Raw genomic sequence first — 22307 nt, forward strand, 5'->3', positions numbered from 1 at the left:
TCAGCATCAACATTTAAAATTGGAGAATGAGTTGGAGATGACTGAGCTGCTGTTGGAGCTTCCAAATACAGAATTATAGGAGTGTGCAGCCTGTTGATGTCAATTTCAGGACTTAAGTCTGAATCTTCAATTATAACATCTTCATGAAGAGGAGAGACTGGAGGTGTAGCTGTAATATCCGGGATACATCGTGTAATTATTTTTGCTAATAAATAATTAATATATGTGTTTAGTATCCATTTTGTGAATTAATTATTAAGTTTTAAATGTGTTTGGATGTTTAAAAATATTATTAATTGAGTATTTTAATTTTTATATGTCCAAAATAAAATATAGATAATTGTCATATCTTCCTAATTATTTTTATGTTGATTTATGGATTTATAAGGATCATATGAAATTTATAAAATCTTTTTCCGAGTATTTAAAATCTATTTTATAAAAACGGGAACCAACCGACGTCATCCGTTGTTACGTTTTTGGAACCCGAAACTCTTCCGAGAACTCCTTCCTAACCCAATTGTAATATTCCGAGCATATTCCATGTTTCGACTTTTTCGATCCGGCGTACGGTTTGTCCTGCGCGGGTCCCGACGCAACATTTTCGATACAATATTCGTTTCGGTAAATCAATAAAACTCGTATTTTTGATAAACGGGAGCTTTTTATTAAACTATCCCAATTATCACCTCGTAGTACGTGTAACCAAGTGCTGAGACCAAGACCGCAGTACAAATTGTACTGATTTTGATAACTGTCCCGAAAACCGATACCGGTTGGATCAGTTTTTATAAATAAACGTACCGTTTTATATCCGGAATGATCCAACGGGATACTAATTTTACGTAATTATAAATAGCCTTTTCCCGTATTTTATTTCGTATCAAAATCATTTGCAGACAGATAATTATATATTTTTCAGAGAAAATCTTTATATTCATAAACCTTTCTGAAAATCAAACCACAAATTGAAGGTGTTATTGATCTCCGTTTGGAATGCTCGAGTAACCAAAACAGAGGTTTTAAGCTGTTCTTTCAGTTTCTTCAAGTTTCAGAACTGCAGAAATCAAGGTTATTTTTCTATATTTTTATTTAATTTCGAATTATTTTTATTAAAAATATGAATTTTTGTTCGGATGATTGTTTGTATGATTTGATGATTGCATGTTGTAGAGCTTGTTTTCCTGATGATTTTCATATGTCATACGTCTGATTTGGAGTTCAATAACATGCTCAAAAGTGGGTTTAATTCTCGAATTTCAAAATTAGGGTTTATAACCCGTATGAATGTTTTCAATTGAAATTTGGGGATTTTTGATTTAGGGGATATTAGCAGTTGATTTATAGTGGATTATGTTCCTTATGAAATTTGCAATCGATTGGTATATAGCTCGTTAACAGAGGATGCTTGAATCGTAGGGAGTTGTCGTTTTAAATTTTCGATGTTTCGCCGGAAACCGGCGATGTTCTTGGCCAATTTCCGGCCAAGTCTGGGGTTATTGATGTGTTTTGATTGCATGAATCGATTCCTGGTTGTCTGTAGATGTGATCTGGAGCAGATGGTGAGGTGAGGGTGCCAGAATCGAATTCTCCGGCCACCCCTGTATTTTCCGGCGACGGGGGGGGGGGGGGGGTGTAAATTGCAGTTTGGTACCTGGACTTTTGGGGACGATGAAGTTTGGTCCCTGAAGTTTCCAGAGTTTGCAAATTTAGGATTTCTGTTTTAAAATTTTTCAAAAATCATATTTCCTATTTATTTTATTATGAAAATTCGATTTTAATTTTCCAAAATTCCAAAAATTATTATTTTAATTCCAAAAATTATTTTTAATTCAAAAATAAATCTGAATTAATTAGTTAATTAATTTCAGTTAATTTTTAATCGATTAATTGATCAATTAATTCGAAAATTAATTGATTTAATTAATTATTAATTGATTTTAATTAATTATTTAATTAGATTTAATTATTTAAAAATGATTTAAAAATTCCGAAAAATAGTTTCCAGCTTTAAAATATTATTTTAAATTGTTTTCAAGGCTCGATAATTATTATGAAATTGTTTTGAAGCCAGAATTGGCCAACTGAACCCGGTTTATTATTCCGAAATTGATCCAATGATCTGTTTTAATTCCGAAAAATGTTTTAAAAATCATTTGAAGTACTCGAAAGCCTGTTTATGACCCGAGACTTCTTTATAAATAATATTTTATTGATTATGTGACGTGCTATGTGTTATATGTGACTTGTTGGTGGACTGTCGGTCTGTGTATTCGATATTTACTTGTTTATTGCGTAACTTTCAATCCGTTAATCGGATTTGGGTGAAACGAAGGGTAGATAGAAGCATGTGTCGAATAGAATCGTATGAGTTAAATATTGGTAGATGCTTATGATATGTGAGCAGAAGAGGCAAGGCGTAGGAAAGGGAAACAGATAGTCAAGGAGTAAGACAATGGTGATTGAGAGCAAGTGCAGTGTTGTAAGCTAGTACCAGGCAAGTGTTCTGAACTTTCTCGAGATATTGTCGTGATTGATATTCCTGTTTTATATTGCAAGTGCTTTGAAGCACTGAACCCTAAACCTTGATTCCAAGTTATTGATCTTGAGCCGTAAATCTGATTCTTTTTAGACCATCAATTGTTGTATACCGAAATATGAACCTCAAATACACGATGCTACTCCACAAATATATACAAACTATATATCAAACACTGAACCATATTGCTTACACATTCAAACCATTGTATTTTATGCTTTGAAAGACCAAATCCTTGAAACCCTGAAACATTGATTCATTGTTATCCAATTCTTTCATTACCTAGCATCCAAACTTTGAAAATGCTCTTTTGATCCTTATGCAGATTAAAACCATTTCGTTATTGAACGTCAAATATTGTTAATAATTCTGGTTATTGTTTATTATTGTTTATTCTGTTATTATGTTAGAATTGGATTGTTTTTATAAAATTGTAGACCAGATTCGTGGTCAGACCATATAATGGTCAAGTTAGGCCAATGTGTGCCTTGGATCCAGTAGTTAGAGCAGTGCTCTGTGCTTTGCTCGGGGTTAGTGCGTGACTGATTAGCAGCCTAACCTTGGTTTTTAACATGAAAATATAATATCCAATTCTAAATCATAATCCATTGTTCACTTGATATCATAATCATATTTACCTGATGATCATTATTCTCAGTTTTGTCATCATGACTTGCTGAGCTAGTTAGCTCATTTGTGCGATATTGTTTATATTCTTTTCCAGTTAAAAAGGAACCGGTTGGTACCGAGGATCCGCAGTCCAACGCGAGAGCTAGGGGTTCAGGTTGATCGAGCTAAGCTAGTAGGCTTCTTTTGGGATAATTTGAGTTTGTAAAAGTTTGTAATAATGTTTAATACTCAGTTATGAGTTTGGAATAGTTGGGATTTGAACGTTTGTAATATAAGTATGTGTGTTGGCTTGTGTGCATACTTTAACCTGTTGCGATCCGTGGTAGTTGGTAAGTAGGGTCACTGCATATTATTATTATCTTTATTATTGTTATAAGCAGGTTATAAATAAGGTGTGTGTGTGGACCCCAAACTTCTGACCCGGGTTTGGAGGGAGCCATAGGTTTGGTATCAGAGCTACAGGTTATAAGTCACTGACACAAGCCTAGGTTGACGGGAATGGGTAGAGGGTTAGGATTAGAAGTAAGGAATAGAAAGATAGAACCTCGAGAGGTTGAGTGCTTCGGCATAACAGGTATTAGTGTAATTCGCGTTATGGTTCAAGATTCTTATATTGCGATATGATTTCAGATATCAGCGATGGCCGACTCTTTCATTCCTGTATCAGCTGATCACTCAGAGCCTTCAGTTGGAGTACCGTCTTCGGATCCACGTCCTGTTGTTCCACCAGTGTTGGCTATACTACCTCCACCTGTGTTGCAGCCCGTACCACTGCAGGCTATTCCACCCCCAGGCATGAGGCCACCTGTCAGAGGACCCCCATATGTTGATTTAGGCTTTACTAGTCACTCAGTTACTGGAGTACCTTTCCAGTTCTCTTCCTATCCTGTCCCTATATCATCAGTTTGAGGCTTGCCTTATGGAGCAGTGATTCCTACAGGGTTAGATTCAGGAGTTACTACATATTATGCGTACCTGAGAAGTTGGGAGTGGTGAGAGGCGACTCAGAGAGAGGCTCCAGGCGTTTCATAGAGCAGCTGCAGTGCAGATTGCTAAGGCTATACATGAGGACATCACCCCTGATTTCCTAGTGGAGTGGGCTAAGTGGGTTCTAGAGGAGCTTGAGGAGATTGGAGGTCCAGACTTGCCATGAGTTAGAGATCCAGAGGTACTGAGCAGTATTGTGATGGTTGTATAGTATGTACAGTAGTGTGTAGTGTGTATCAGTAGACTTTTGAGTTGTATTTATAGACTAGTTATGCTGACTAGTGAGTAGGTTGTTGTACCCTTTTGCTTTTACTTCCAAAGCGTCTTATGCTTGTACTACCTAAAACTTTTGATCTATATATATCAGTACATTTTTCCTTTCCAGCACTGTCATTTACTTTATTGCACCTGTTTTACTTTACCTTATTTATTGCACCAGTTATACCCCTGTGATACCATGTACCCTATTTTTCATAACTGTTTTTATTCTGTAAAGAAGCATGCAATTTACTTAGTTATAACTATTTTCAAAAAGGAGATATTTCTGTTTTACAAAACTTTTATTTTCTACAAAGAATTTGGTTTAAAAGCTAAATAAGTTGTTTGATTCTTTACAGAAAAATGCCTCCTAGAAGAAATACCCGCACCAACACCCAGAATGAAGAAACCAACAACAATAACAACCAAGATGATACAAATCCAAATGTGAACCCAGGATCCATGGACCCAGCAATAGCCCAGATTCTCCAAATTTTGGCCCAACAAATAGTTCACCTGGCACAACAACAACAAAGACAGACCAATCCCCAGGTAACTTTCAATACTTTTCAAGCAATAAACCCACCAGAATTCAAGGGATCCCTAGAGCCGATTGAAGCAAATGTTTGGTTAAAGGAAATAGAGAAGGTATTTGCCTTAGTGAAAGTAAAGGAATAACAAAAGGTTGAGTTTGCAAGTTACTATCTGAAGAATGAGGCCACCTATTGGTGGGAGATGGTGAAGACATTGGAAGGTACATATGTTATTACTTGGGAGAGGTTTAAGGAATTATTTTTAGAAAAGTATTTTCCTCAGTTTGTCCAAGATCAGATGGAGCTAAAGTTTTTAGAATTAAAGCAAGGGAATATGTCGGTGGCAGATTATGAGAGTAAGTTTGAAGAATTATCATGTATGTGCCGTCGTATGTGGATACTGGCAGGAAGAAAGCTAAAAGATTCCAGCAAGGTTTGAAACCATGGATCAGAGGGAAGGTAGCCATTTTTGAATTGGATACCTATGCAGGAGTGGTATAGAAGGCTATGATCGCGGAGACAGAGAGTGAGATGTCACAGAAGGTGAAGGAAAGCAAGAAAAGGAGATTTGAAGGGAATGAGGGTCAGTCACAACCAGGGAAGTTTCCAAATTTTAAGAAGGGCAAATTTTAGCCAGGAAGAAATTTTAATTTCAAGAGACAGAATGCAGGCGACGGAGGCCAGGGCAACCGTCCAGTTAATGTGAATCAGCCGAATCAGTTGAGATTAACTTTTCCAGATTGTCAAGTATGTGGAAAGAAGCATTGGGGAGTTTGTAATAAGTTGAATGTAGTTTGTTTCAAGTGCAATCAGAAAGGGCACTATTCAAGAGAGTGCCGAAATCAGCCAGCAAGAGAGCCAGCAAATAAGGATCAGCCTATCCGAAATCCAGCAGTGAAGGTTCCAGCCATTGGATTTACGTGCTTTAAATGTGGGAAACCAGGACATATAGCCAAGGATTGCAAGACACCAGCCCCAGTAAGTAATGTATTGAGGATTATGGGATCTACCCCAGCAGTGAATGAGACTCCAAGGGCTAGAGTTTTTGACATGTCTGTGAAGGATGCTATCCAGGATACGGATGTCATGACAAGTACGCTTAATGTGAATTCTTTATGTGCCAAAGTGTTAATAGACTCGGGAGCAACTCGATCGTTTATTTCCCAAGATTTTGTTAGTAAGTTAAATTGTCCAGTTGAGTATTTAGATGAAATAATGTCTGTGGAATTGGCAAATCAAGAACGAATATCTGTTAATCAAGTTTGTGGGAATTGTGAGATTGAGATTTCAGGTAGTAAGTTTTTTGTAGATTTGATACCATTTAAGTTAGGGAAATTTGATGTTATATTAATGATGGATTGGTTATCTAAGCACGATGCTCAGATAGATTGTCGAAATTAGAAGGTAATGGTGAAAACGCCAGAAGAAAGAATAGTAACGTTCAAGGGTCAGAAACAAGTAAAGAAGTTCTTAACGATGATTCAAGCCAAGAAGTTATTACGACAAGGATGCGAGCATTTCGTAGAATATGTGGTTGACAGAAGTCAGGAGCCAACAAAACTTGAAGATATTCCAGTAGTGAATGAATTTCCAGACGTGTTTCCCGACGAGTTACCAGGACTTCCTCCAGATAGAGAAATTGAGTTTGCAATCGACTTAGCACCTGGAACAGAACCAGTATCCAAGGCCCCATATAGGATGGCGCCTGTTGAGATGAAAGAGCTAGCGAAACAATTGCAAGAGCTGTTAGAGAAAGGAGTAATCAGACCCAGTGTATCCCCGTGGGGAGCCCCGGTATTATTTGTCAAGAAGAAAGATGGAAGCATGAGACTGTGTATCGACTATAGGGAACTCAACAAGCTTACAATCAAGAACAAGTATCCGTTACCCAGAATTGACGATTTATTTGATCAATTGAAGGGAGCCAAGTTTTTCTCCAAAATTGATTTAAGATCGGGATATCATCAACTGAAGCTCAATCCAGAAGATATACCAAAGACAGCTTTCAGAACAAGGTATGGACATTATGAATTTTTAGTGATGTCTTTTGGATTGACCAATGCCCCGACAACATTTATGGACCTGATGAACAGAATTTTTAAGGATTATTTGGACAAGTTCGTTATTGTGTTTATAGACGATATTTTAATTTGTTCAAAAATGGAAGAGGATCATGCGGAACATTTGAGAACAACTTTGGAAATTTTAAGGAAAAAGAAGTTATATGCTAAATTCTCAAAGTGTGAGTTTTGGCTACAGGATGTTCAGTTCTTAGGACACATAGTCAGTAATGAAGGGATCAAAGTGGACCCAGCAAAGATCGAGGCAATTACAAATTGGGAAAGACCGAGAATACCCACCGAGGTAAGAAGTTTTTTGGGATTAGCCGGATATTATCGTCGATTCATTCAAAATTTTTCAAGGATTGCAACATCATTGACAAAGCTTACACGGAAGAATGAAAAGTATACATGGAACGACAAGTACGAAGAAAGTTTTCAGAAATTGAAGCAACGATTAATCACAGCACCTGTTTTGTCACTTCCAGACGATCAAGGGAATTTCGTAATTTATAGCGATGCTTCTCACAAAGGACTAGGATGTGTTTTAATGCAACACGATAAGGTGATTGCGTATGCGTCAAGGCAATTGAAATCACACGAACAGAAATATCCTACTCATGATTTAGAGCTAGCAGCCATAGTTTTTGCTTTGAAAATTTGGAGACATTATCTGTATGGAGAAAAGTGCGAGATTTTCACGGATCACAAAAGCTTAAAGTACATATTCACACAGAAGGAACTAAATATGAGGCAAAGGAGATGGTTAGAATTGATCAAGGATTATGACTGCTCGATTAATTATCATCCCGGTAAAGCGAACGTTGTAGCAGACGCGTTAAGTCGGAAGGAAAAGTTAAATGTGTTATCAGTACCTGAAGAGATATATAAGGAATTTCAGAAACTGGAATTGGAGATTAATGTTTGCAGGCCTAATGAATTAAAAATGTACAGTGTGACTTTTCAGCCGGAGTTGCTAGAGAAAATAAAGAAGTGTCAGGAAGATGTAATGGATCAAGATATGAATCATTTGGTAGGTGAGGAATTGTGCATGCAGAAGGATGATCAAGGTATTTTTAGGTTTTCTTCAAGAATTTGGATTCCACCGGTGACGGAGCTGAAGAATGAAATTTTACAGGAAGCTCATAATTCAAGGTATTCAATCCATCTAGGGAGTACCAAAATGTACAGAGATTTAAAGGAAAATTATTGGTGGCCAGATATGAAGAGAGAAATTGCGGAATGGGTTAGCAGATGTTATACATGTCAGAGAGTTAAAACCGAACATCAAAGACCAAGTGGATTGCTACAACCATTGGAGATTCCAGAGTGGAAGTGGGAACATATTGCCATGGATTTCATAGTGTATTACCAAGGACAAGGGCTAATCATGATGCCATTTGGGTTATAGTGGATAGACTTACCAAGTCAGCTCATTTTCTGCCTATAAATGAAAGATTTTCGCTCGACAAGTTGGTCCATATGTACCTGAAGGAAATTGTAGTTCGTCATGGAGTTCCTGTGTCTATCGTATCTGATCGAGACCCGAGGTTTAATTCAAGATTTTGGAAAAGTTTTCAAGAATGTTTGGGAAAAAAATTGAATATGAGTACGGCTTATCACCCCCAGACGGACGGCCAAAGTGAAAGAACGATCCAGACAATCGAGGACATGTTGCGTGTTTGTGCTATTGATTTTCAAGGAAGTTGGGACGGGCATTTACCTCTGGTAGATTTTGCTTATAACAACAGTTATCATGCAGTATTGAGATGCCACCCTATGAAGCCCTTTATGGACGCAAATGCAGATCTCCAGTGCATTGGGACGAAGTAGGAGAACGCAAAATACTTGGACCTGAATTGGTGCAGCAGACAAAGGAAGTTATTGAAGTAATCCAGAAAAGATTGATAGCAGCACAAGACCGTCAAAGGAAATATGCAGACCAGTCAAGGAAAGACATGGAATTTGAAGAAGGAAACTTGGTATTACTGAAAGTATCACCGTGGAAATGACTAACGAGGTTTGGAAAGAAAGGAAAGCTGAGTCCAAGATATGTCGGACCTTTTGAGATTCTAAAGCACGTTGGCAAAGTAGCGTACGAGTTGGCGTTACCTCCGCACATGGAAGACATTCACAATGTTTTTCACGTATCAATGCTTAAGAAATATAATCCAGAATCCAGGCATGTAATAGAATATGAGCCAATAGAGCTTCAGGCAGATTTGTCATATGTAGAGAGTCCGATAGAGATCTTAGAGAAAAGAGAGAAGGTATTGAGAAATAAAGTGGTAAAGCTAGTAAGAGTATTATGGAGAAACCCAAAGGTTGAAGAGTCAACCTGGGAGTTAGAAAGTAATATGAGAGAAAAGTACCCTCATTTGTTTTCTTAGGAGATTCTGAGGACAAAATCCTTTTAAGGGGGGAAGGATGTAATATCCGGGATATATCGTGTAATTATTTTTGCTAATAAATAATTAATATATGTGTTTAGTATCCATTTTGTGAATTAATTGTTATGTGTTAAATGTGTTTGGATGTTTAAAAATATTATTAATTGAGTATTTTAATTTTTATATGTCCAAAATAAAATATAGATAATTGTCATATCTTCCTAATTATTTTTATGTTGATTTATGGATTTATAAGGATCATATGAAATTTATAAAATCTTTTTCCGAGTATTTAAAATCTATTTTATAAAAACGGGAACCAACCGACGTCATCCGTTGTTACGTTTTTGGAACCCGAAACTCTTCCGAGAACTCCTTCCTAACCTAATTATAATATTCCGAGCATATTCCATGTTTCGACTTTTTCGATCCGGCGTACGGTTTGTCCTGCGCGGGTCCCGGCGCAACATTTTCGATACAATATTCGTTTCGGTAAATCAATAAAACTCGTATTTTTGATAAATGGGAGCTTTTTATTAAACTATCCCAATTATCACCTCGTAGTACGTGTAACCAGGCGCTGAGACCAAGACCGCAGTACAAATTGTACTGATTTGGATAACTATCCCGAAAACCGATACCGGTTAGATCAGTTTTTATAAAGAAACGTACCGTTTTATATCCGGAATGATCCAACGGGATACTAATTTTCCGTAATTATAAATAGCCTTTTCCCGTATTTTATTTCGTATCAAAATCATTTACAGACAGATAATTATATAATTTTCAGAGAAAATCCTTATATTCATAAACCCTTCTGAAAATCAAACCACAAATTGAAGGTGTTATTGATCTCCGTTTGGAACGCTCGAGTAACCAAAACAGAGGTTTTAAGGTGTTCTTTCAGTTTCTTCAAGTTTCAGAACTGCAGAAATCAAGGTTATTTTTCTATATTTTTATTTAATTTTGAATTATTTTTATTAAAAATATGAATTTTTGTTCGGATGATTGTTTGTATGATTTGATGATTGCATGTTGTAGAGCTTGTTTTCCTGATGATTTTCATATGTCATATATCTGATTTGGAGTTCAATAACATTCTCAAAAGTGGGTTTAATTCTCGAATTTCAAAATTAGGGTTTATAACCCGTATGAATATTTTCAATTGAAATTTGGGGCTTTTTGATTTAGGGGATATTAGCTGTTGATTTATAGTGGATTATGTTCCTTATGAAATTTGCAATCGATTGGTATATAGCTCGTTAACAGAGGATGCTTGAATCGTAGGGAGTTGTCTTTTTAAATTTTCGATGTTTCGCCGGAAACCGGCAATATTCTTGGCCAATTTCCGGCCAAGTCTGGGGTTATTGATGTGTTTTGATTGCATGAATCGATTCCTGGTTGTCTGTAGATGTGATCTGGAGCAGATGGTGAGGTGAGGGTGCCGGAATCGAATTCTCTGACCACCCCTGTATTTTCCGGCGACCGGGGGGGGGGGGGTGTAAATTGCAGTTTGGTACCTGGACTTTTGAGGACGATGAAGTTTGGTCCCTGAAGTTTCCAGAGTTTGCAAATTTAGGATTCCTGTTTTAAATTTTTTCTAAAATCATATTTCCTATTTATTTTATTATGAAAATTCGATATTAATTTCTGAAAATTTCAAAAATTATTATTTTAATTCCAAAAATTATTTTTAATTCAAAAATAAATCTGAATTAATTAGTTAATTAATTTCAGTTAATTTTTAATCGATTAATTGATCAATTATTTCGAAAATTAATTGATTAATTGATTTAATTAATTATTAATTGATTTTAATTAATTATTTAATTAGATTTATTTATTTAAAAATGATTTAAAAATTCTGAAAAATAGTTTCGAGCTTTAAAATATTATTTTAAATTATTTTCAAGGCTCGATAATTATTATGAAATTGTTTTGAAGCCAGAATTGGCCAACCGAACCCTGTTTATTATTCCAAAATTGATCCAACGATCCGTTTTAATTCCGAAAAATGTTTTAAAAATCATTTTAAGTACCCGAAAGCCTGTTTATGACCCGAGACTTCTTTATAAATAATATATTATTGATTATGTGACGTGCTATGTGTTATATGTGACTTGTTGGTGGACTCTCGGTCCATGTATTCGATATTTACTTGTTTATTGCGTAACTTTCAATCCGTTAATCGGATTTGGGTGAAACGAAGGGTAGATAGAAGTATGTGTCGAATAGAATAGTATGAGTTAAATATTGATAGATGCTTATGATATGTGAGTAGAAGAGGTAAGGCGTAGGAAAGGGAAACAGATAGTCAATGAGTAAGACAATGGTGATTGAGAGCAAGTGCAGTGTAGTAAGCTAGTACCAGGCAAGTGTTCTGAACTTTCTCGAGATATTGTCGTGATTGATATTCCTGTTTTATATTGCAAGTGCTTTGAAGCACTGAACCCTAAACCTTGATTCCAAGTTATTGATCTTGAGCCGTAAATCTGATTTTTTTTAGACCATCAATTGTTGTATACCCAAATATGAACCTCAAATACACGATGCTACTCCACAAATATATACAAACTACATATCAAACACTGAATCAGATTGCTTACACATTCAAACCATTGTATATTATGCTTTGAAAGACCAAATCGTTGAAAACCTGAAACATTGATTCATTGTTATCCAATTCTTTCATTACCTAGCATCCAAACTTTGAAAATGCTCTTTTGATCCTTATGCAGATTAAAACCATTTCGTTATTGAACGTCAAATGTTGTTAATAATTCTGGTTATTGTTTATTATTGCTTATTATGTTATTATGTTAGAATTGGATTGTTTTTATAAAATTATGGACCAGATTCGTGGTCAGACCATATAATGGTCAAGTTAGGCCAATGTGTGCCTTGGATCCAGTAGTTAGAGCAGTGTTGTGTGCTTTGCTCGGGGTTAGTGCGTGACTGATCAGCAGCCTAATCTTGGTTTTTAACATGAAAATATAATATCCAATTCTAAATCATAATCCATTGTTCACTTGATATCATAATCATATTTACCTGATGATCATTATTCTCAGTTTTGTCATCATGACTTGCTGAGCTAGTTAGCTCATTTGTGCGATATTGTTTATGTTCTTTTCCAGTTAAGAAGGAACCGGTTGGTACCGAGGATCCCCAATCTAGCGCGAGAGCTAGGGGTTCAGGTTGATCTAGCTAAGCTAGTAGGCTTCTTTTGGGATAATTTGAGTTTGTAAAAGTTTGTAATAATATTTAATACTCAGTTATGAGTTTGGAATATTTGGGATTTGAACGTTTGTAATATAAGTAGGTGTGTTGGCTTGTGTGCATACCTTAACCTGTTGCGGTCCGTGGTAGTTGGTAAGTAGGGTCACTACATATTATTATTATCTTTATTATTGTTATAAGCAGGTTATAAATAAGGTGTGTGTGTGGACCCCAAACTTCTGACCCGGGTTTGAAGGGCGTCACAGTAGCCACTGTATCAGGAACAGTGTCTTGGTCTTTAGCTGGAGGTGGCAGAGATTCAATGATAATTGGCTCTTTTGAGATCAGAGATTCCTGATATCCTTTCTCAGCTTCTTCAGTATCTTCTGATGAAGGCTTAGCATTATACCTCTTTGCCTTTACTTTCTTCAATCTCCTTGCCAATGAAGGAGTTTCTCTAGTAGCATCAGAGTTTACAGTTCTCTTTCTTTTCAAGGAATCGGAATCTTGAGCTGCAGTTTCTATCTGAGAAATGACATTCTCAGCTTCGACTGTCACAGGTTCTGATGCATGAACTTGTGCTTCCTCATCACTATCGGATTCATCCCTGAGAATCATTTTCCTTCTCTTTTGTGGAGGCTGAGGAACATACTTTGTCATTTTTAGCCTCGAAGGTGAAGGTCTGATAATATGCTGATGATTGAGATTGAGATGACTGTGTTGGTTTAAAATATGTCCTGATGGTAAGTTGTGGTTGTGGTTGAGAAGTTGTTAGTTGTGTAGTGGTTGGAGGTTCTGATGGAGGTTGGGATGGTTGGACATCATGATATAAGGTAGTGTAGGTGGCTGGAACAGAATTTACCAAAAATTGTTTGACTAATATGGGAATTTGGAGGGGTCTCAAAACAGTTTTCTTATTATCAGCAGGTAATAAGTCAGCAAAAGCTCTCTTAGCTAGCTTAAATGGTTCAATTAACTCACTAGCTAATTGGGGTGCATCAGAGTTACAAGAACTGTAAATAAGTTGACAGAATCTAGCAAAATATACAGTGTTTCTATCTTCAATCATCCTATCCCCAATAAAGCCTAAAACATCATTTGCATAATCAAAATGAGTTTGATTTATGAGACCATACCCGATTTATTGACTGAGAATTGGGATTGCATCAAAATTGGAGCACTTGTTTGCAAAAGTCCTGGTGATGCAGTCGAGGAAAGAAACTCCATTCCCTCCTTATGTGAGGTCTCTTCAACTGTCCCAGCTTCGCTAGAGTCTTCTCATAGCCCAGATTGGCCATTAGCTGTTGAAGAACTGGATCTTCAACTGTTGAATATGTGCAGTTTTCTGGCAGATGGAGTGCTTGTCTAACTGTGGCCAAAGTCACCACATGGGCATCCTCCCCTGTAGTAAAGATACTACTTGGGGACCCATTGGCACCACCATCATCATACACGCCTGACCTCCAGAACCCTAACACTTGAGTTCCTGAGAATGTGTCTGGTTGGGTCAATGCATAACCTATCTCAGAGTTATCGAGAAAGTCCTGAACGAAATGAAGATCTGATGGTCTTCACTCTTGCTAAGAATAGCCAAGTAATTGTTGGGGACAAACTTCGCTCCATTGAAAATAATATCTTTTGGTGCCATTTCTGTAAGAAATAAGTGAGAAAATATATTGTGCATAAGGTGTTTGATAAAAGTCCTGTATGAAAAAACTTCAGAGAATATTAGAGAGAGAGAGAGAATAAGAGAGAATAAGAATAGAAAAGTAGGTAAAAGATTAGAAAATCTTTTAACTCCCATATATATACTCTCTCCACTCAACAGTCCTTTTTAGAAGTAAAACAAATACTTGTACACCTGTCAGCCAATAAATAGTTAAATCAGAGTTAGTGGGCACAAGAAATAAATAATAATTAACGTGCACATGCAGTTTTTCAGGACAAGCATGTTTACCACTAACCCAAATGATTATGACTGTTTTTATCCCACCTAATTATATTCTGATAAATATGACCGTTACAGTATTTACCACAAATAAGTCAAGTAAAGAATAATGCCATGTAAGCATCAGAGTTTTCATCATGATTTTAATATCAGAACTTGACTATTATCAAATTTTAACAGTCATCAGAACATGGCTTCTTTACTCAAAAAGTGAATGTTTGTATTTGTGATTCTTCATACAAATACTAACTTGTTTCTTCAGAGTTTAATTATCAGAACTTCCATCAGAACTTGTCCTCATAATTTATGCATATAACACTTAACTGTTTATCTGAAACAACTTGATCACCACAGTAATTTTCACCATTCATATGGAGTGAGAGTGTGTGCATTTGCAAAATATCAGATAAAGATTAAAGTCTGATATACTTCAGTACATCTTAGAAATAAGGCATAACTAAGAAAAGTGTTTAAAATCTGTCATTAATAATGAAGTCTACTATAGGATAAATTTGTGCATGAGTCCACCTCAACAGTTTGTGCTCATTTTATGCATCTTTATCTAACCAGTTAGTAATATCTACTGATAAACCAGTATCTTTATCTAACTTGGTTGCAGTGGCCATGGGAGTGAATGTAGTTGAACTGTCTTGCATTCCAAATTTATTGAGTAAATTTCTGGTGTACTTGGATTGACAGATAAAAGTACCTTCTTCATTTTGCTTGACTTGAAGTCCCATAAAATAACTAATTCTCCCATCATACTCATTTGATATCTTGACTGCATTAGCTTTGCAAATCTTTCACAGAGCTTGGCATTTGTAGAACCAAATATGATATCATCAACATAGATTTGTATCAAAAGTAATTCCTTTCCATGGTTGCGGTAGAACAGTGTTTTATCAATTGTGCCTCTGTGAAATCCACTTTCCAGAAGGAATTGAGCTAAAGTCTCATACCATGCTCTTGGAGCTTGCTTAAGGCCATAAAGTGCTTTGTCAAGCATGTAGACATGATTTGTAAATTTTAAATCTATAAAGTCTGGAGGTTTTTCAACATATACCTCTTCTTCTAATTCTCCATTGAGAAAAATACTTTTTACATCCATTTGAAAGACATTAAACTTTTTGTGAGCAGCATAAGCCAAAAAGATTCTTATGGCTTCCAATCTAGCAACTGGTGCAAATGTGTCATCATAATCAATACCCTCCTATTGAGAGTAACCCTTAGCAACCAGCCTTGCTTTGTTCCTTGTAATTATGCCATCACTGTCAGTTTTATTTCTGAACACCCATTTCATGCCAACAATGGATCTGTTCTTTGGTCTTGGTACTAGGGTCCAGACTTTATTTCTTTAAATTCATTTAACTCTTCCTCCATTGCTTGTACCCAATCAGCATCTTGAAGAGCTTCTTCCACTTTCTTTGGTTCAGTCTGAGATATAAAAGAATGATAGAGACATTCATTTGATGTTGTAGTTCTAGTTTTAACACCAGCTTCAGGATCTCCAATTATCAAGTCAGGTGTATGTGATTTAGTCCACTTCCTTGCAGATGGAAGTTGTTCTCTAGAACTGGATCCTCCCCCAAGATCCCCTATCTCCATCAGCATTTTCTGGTGCTCCCCTGAGACTTCAGAATTTGAGTTAGATCCTTCAGGATTTGAAGAATCAGAGTTTCCAGAATCATCAGAATTTGGCTCATCAGAACTTGATGAATCAGAACTTGAAGAGCCAGTGACAGGTTCTGATGCTTCTTGAGAGTCTTGAGTTGTGGTAGGATCTTCAGCTTGCTCTCTCTGGATAGGTGCATTTTCCCTTGGAGTTTTTACCACAGTTTCAATGACATCATAACTTAACCCGTCAGAACTTATAGGATCAAAGTTTAAGTAATCAGAATTTACAGAATCATAATTTAAATCTTCATTTTCAAATCCCAGCTAATCATGATCATTGAAATCTTCAAGTCCATTAATCTTCTTATCATCAAAAGATACATTGATAGATTCCATGACAACCCTTATTCTTAAATTGTAGACTCTGAAGGCTTTTGTGGAAAGTGGATATCCAACAAAAAATCCTTCATCAGCTTTTAGATCAAATTTTGACAGCTGTTCAGGATGAGTCTTAAGAACAAAACACTTACATCCAAATACATGAAAGTATTTCAGATTTGGCTTCTTTTTCTTCACCATCTCATATGGTATTTTTCCATGCTTGTTAATGAGTGTAGCATTCTGTGTAAAACAAGCAGTCTGCACAGCTTCAGCCCAAAAGTAGGTTGATAGCTTTGCTTCATCAAGCATAGTTCGTGCATCTTCAATGAGAGTCCTGTTCTTTCTTTCTACAACTCCATTTTGCTGTGGAGTTCCAGGTGCATAAAATTCCTGTTTGATTCCATGCTCTTTGCAGAACTCTTCCATAATTGAATTCTTGAACTCAGTTCCATTATCACTTCTTATATTTTAACAGAATCTTTGACCAACTTATCCAGCTGTTTGAAATGATCAGTTAGAGTAGATGCAGTTTCATTCTTCTTGTGCAAGAAATACACCCACGTGTACCTTGTGAACTCATCCACTATAACCATAGCATATTTTTTCTTTGCAATAGACATGACATTGACTGGACCAAATAGATCAACATGCAGTAGGTGATAAGGCTCAAGAATTGAAGATTCAGTTTTGCTCTTGAAAGAAGATTTTCTTTGTTTTGCCTTTTGACAAGAATCACAAAGGCCATCAGGAGCAAATACTGATTTTGGCGGTCCTCTCACAAGATCTTTGTTTACAAGCTCATTTATGTTGTTGAAATTAAAATGAGAGAGTCTTTTATGCCAATTCCAGCTTTCTTCAATTGATGCTCTACTCAAGAGACAGATTGCAGAACCATCAGAACTTGTTGAAAAACTGGCTTCATAAATGTTACCATGCCTGTAACCTTTCAGAATCACTTTGCCTTTAGAATTGCTTACAACTTCACAGTGTTCTTCAAAGAAATCCACATGATAACCTCTGTCACATATTTGACTCACACTTAGCAGATTGTGTTTAAGTCCTGAGACAAGAGCTACTGTTTCAATGATGACATTCCCAAGATTGATATTGCCATATCCCAGAGTTTTTCCCATGTTGCCATCTCCATAAGAAACTCCTGGGCCAACTTTCTCCACAAAGTATGATAGCAGGGCTTTATTTCCAGTCATATGTCCTGAACATCCACTGTCCAACACTAGGATGCTTTTCCTGTTGCCCTTCAATTCAGCAGTTTCAGGGCTGCTATCAGTATTTTCCATCAAGGCATAGTTCACCTCACTTTCAGAATCTGAAGTGTCTGTCCAGCTTTTCCTTTTTGTGATAAGTGCCTTGCCTTTGTCACTTTTTCCTTTCTTGCAGTCAGGAGATATGTGGCCTCTTTCACCACAATTGTCGTATTTGACATTTGAGTTGTCTCATCTGTCAGACTTTCCTTTACCTTCAAACTTTCCGAACCCTTTCTTATCAGAACTTACACCTTTCCTGGAAAACTTCTTTCCCTTTCTGAATTTCCTGTAGGCTATCTTTTTGATACCCTTCACCATAAGAGCACACAATTTCATTATCTCTTCATCAACATCCATCTCAGGTAAACTTTTAGTTTCTGAATCATCATCATCAGAAAATGATGACTCTGAATCAGACTTTGTGATGAGAGCCTTTCCTTTTCCCCTCTTTGAGGCAACAACTTTAGGAGATTCCTCCTCAGCCTTAAGAGCACCTGTCCTTGACTTTCTTCCATGCCTCTTGTTCCTTTGATCCATCTCAAGTTCATAAGTCTTGAGCATACCATAGATTTCATCAAGAGTAGTTTCAGTAAGGTCATAGTTGTCTCTTATGGTAGTAAACTTCAAATCCCAATTTTCAGGAAGGGATAAAAGGAATTTTAGATTTGAATCTTCAAGATCATATTCCTTTTCCACCAGTGACAAATCATTCAAGAGTTTGACAAACCTGTCATATAAGTCAGTTAATGACTCGTCAGCTTTTGAGTCAAAGTGCTCATACTCTTGAGTGAGTATAGTCCTCTTGTTCTTCTTGATTGCATCAGTTCCCTGGCATCAGTTCCCTAGCATCTTGTCTATCATAATTAAGGGTTATTTTTCAAGAAACTATAGATTACATCCTCGGGACTTTCTGCAGAAATTTAAAGTTACATTTTGTTCGTTTTAACAAGATTACGTTTACGATCGGAGTTTCGTTTACGCCTTAAATCTTTATACTACCACCAACAATCAACATATCATCATCAACACACTAACTCCTCTCAATAAAATCATGTTCTTGAGGCAACAACAATCAACCTTAAATCTACTTAGCTAAACATCAAGATTTCATCAATACCACTACCAAAACTAGGTTTACAACTATATACTAAAAGGATCTTGAACTTAAATCTTAAATAAGTTTGGGTCAAAGATTTTTACCTTTATTGAAAGCTTGTGATGTGTTCTTGAGGATGGTGGAGTCTTGGGAGTGCTTGGTATGGTTTTTGGAACCTAATACCACCATTGAAATCAAGAAACCAAACAAGAGTTACTATTCATGCTATTCATTCTCAACTTTCTTGATTTTATTACATCCATCAAACTTTGATAAAAAGAGATCAAAGAATTATCTTACCTTAGTTTGGTTGTTAGGAAGATTGAGAATTAATGGGAGGATTTATCCATGGCTAGAACTTGAAGAATTGAATTTGATTTCTTGGCTTGGAGATGAAGGACCGAATGGAATGGTTTTGGGAGAGAAGAAGTGTTTTTATGCTTGCTTCCTTGGTTGCTTCTAGGAAAGTATGCTGGTTGCTTCTTGGAAATGAAGTTGTGATAGCTTGTGATATATTATATTGATTGATATCTTCTAGTTTAGGATCCTAGGTTTATTCTTGTTGCCAAATCCATGGACAAGAAAACTAGCTGCCTTTGTAGTTTGTAAGCTAATCTACTTAACTTAGCCCTTTAACTCACTATTTGTTTAGCCTTGGTTGATCATCCTATCTCTAGCTCACTATTTGATAAAGTAACCATGGTTACTTTCTTACCATGGTTAGTTAGTGCGTTACGTTTATTTAATCGTTTGCGCGTTCGCTCGGTCGCTTAAATGTTTTCATAATACTTTCTCATAAATGGTTCGCGACGTAATTCCTTTTGTATTTATTCCTTATGTTTTGAATTATCATAGTTGGATATAAATCGGTAGGGTTTTAAATTCATAATTATATTATAATTCCCGTAATCCTCGATGATTCGTAAATATGGTCATTTTTCAAAGTTCGTTTTTCTTCGAAAACTAATAGCGTTTACATACACTCATTTGGTACGTATAATCAAGTTATTAATTCCGAAACTCATTTTCTCATGCACAACAGAGTGTGGGCTAAAAAGTTTTTCCCCGTCCGTCAGGGTTACTATTCATTAAACGTTTTACAAGATCTAAAAAATTCAAGTTATTATATTACTATTCATAAGGTCTTTTACCGATGTCAAAAATTTGGGTTCTTATATTGACGAATGCGCCAACTGCATTTATGGATATTATGAATATAGTGTTCAAGCAATATCTAAATAAGTTCCTAATAGTGTTTATTAATGATATCTCGATATACTCCAAGTCAGAGGCAGAACATATGGAACATTTGAAGATTTCTTTGGAGATTTTAAGGAAAGAGAAGTTATATGCAAAGTTTTCTAAATGTGAATTTTGGTTTAAAGAAGTTCAGTTTCTCGGACATGTAGTCAATAGTGAAGTATCAAAGTAGATCCCACAAAGATAGAAGCTGTGATGAATTGGGATAGGCCAAAGACTCCCAAGGAGGTAGAGAGGTAAGAAGTTTTCTCGGATTAGCATGATATTATAGAAGATTCGTACAAGATTTTTCTAAGATTGTTGTTCCACTGACTAAGTTGACAAGGAAGAATGAGAAGTTTGTTTGGACGGATAAATGTGAGGAAAGTTTTTAAGAGCTAAAGAAAAGGTTAGTAACCGCACCAATGTTGGTTCTACCCGATGAGAAGGGTGAGTTTGTAATCTACAACGATGCTTTGTATAAAGGACTAGGTTATGTGTTAGTGCAACACGGAAAGGTAATAATATATGGGTCCAGGCAATTAAAGCCGCATGAATAGAAGTATCCTATGCATGATTTGGAATTGGCAGCAATTGTATTTGCTCTTAAGATTTGGAGACACTATTTATACGGAGAGAAGTGTGAGATTTATACGGATCACAAGAGCCTAAAGTATATCTTTACGCAGAAAGAATTGAACATGAGGCAAAGGAAATGGTTGGAGTTAATTAAAGACTATGACCTTATGATAAGTTATCATCACGGAAAGGCAAACGTGTAGCGGATGCGCTAAGCCGCAAGGAAAGATTGAATGTGTTAACTTCATCCGAAGAGTTGGTCAATAAATTTGAGAAGTTGGAAATAGAGGTACAAGTTCCAGAACTTGTAAATGAAGTAACGTATGCGATGACTTTTCAGCCAGAAATTTTGGAAAAGATTCGATATTGTCAAGATTAAGTGATGAACCATGGGAAGGATAAATTGACAGGAGAAGAGGTTAGAGCTAAAAAGGATGAGAAAGTGTTGTCCAAAAGACATTGCTGTGCCATAACAAGACTAAGTCAAATTGACAGCTCTAAGTAAGTTGTATGATAATCTAAGTTTACATTTTGTATTGTATCACTTAAGTCTGTAAAAATGTAAATAGATTAGACTGGAGTATTTTCTGTAAACAGTCTCAAGCCTAAGAATAAACTCTGGAAGAAGATCATGAAGATCATGCCTCGGAGAAAGTGTGAAGAAGCTTGGAGTTGAATAAATATGTTTTGGGAAAAACATTCTAAGTCAAGAAATCTACAAGTCACAGATTAAATGTTATCAAGAAGTCATTCGAGAACTTCAGAATGACTTATCGAGAAGTCAAGAAAAGCTTATAGAGAAGTCTTGGAGATATCAACAAGTCAAATTATCAATAGAGATCTCTGAGATATCGATAAGTCATTTCTGCACTAGAGAACTCAAAAATATCGACAAGTCAAAATGAAGACATGAAGATTGGAGATATCGATAAGTCAATTCTACATGCAGAAATTTAGAGACCTCGACAAGCCAAATTCTCTTATAGAGAACTCAGAGACTTCGATAAGTCAAAACATCTATAGAGTAATAAGAGATCTCGATAAGTCATTATACTTATTGAGATGTTGAGTTCTCTATATAACAAACAAGAGATCTCGAAGTAAAACTCAAAGTACAAGGTGCAGACCAGTTAAATATCCAAGATTATCAGTCAACAAAAAAATCAATCACTGATTTAAAAAGTCTACAAAAGCACCTTGAAGAGTACAAGATTAAAGGCCAAGATTAACTGATTAAGTAGAAGTCACATACATGCACGATTTGAAAAGATACACTAAGCCAGAAATATAAAGTTTTAGTTAACTTAAAGTAGGGTTTAGTACATGCTATTGCATGCTGTGTAAAACCAATGTTTACTGTTCTATAAAGTAAACACTGGATGCTTTATTTCAGAAGTAACAAGAGAGATAAATAAAATCTTGTAACTCTCAAGAGAGAAGCTGAGTTCTTAACATACCAAGAACCCAGAAATTTGTAGCAAAACACTAGCTTGATTTTATTTAAAATTAAGTGAGTTTTAAATATTGTGTGCACTGTCTTTTGTTCAGTTTACATAATATTATTACATT

The sequence above is a fragment of the Apium graveolens genome, unplaced genomic scaffold (genome assembly GCF_009905375.1).
Source record: "Apium graveolens cultivar Ventura unplaced genomic scaffold, ASM990537v1 ctg6096, whole genome shotgun sequence".
In the NCBI taxonomy this organism is placed as follows: Eukaryota; Viridiplantae; Streptophyta; class Magnoliopsida; order Apiales; family Apiaceae; genus Apium; species Apium graveolens.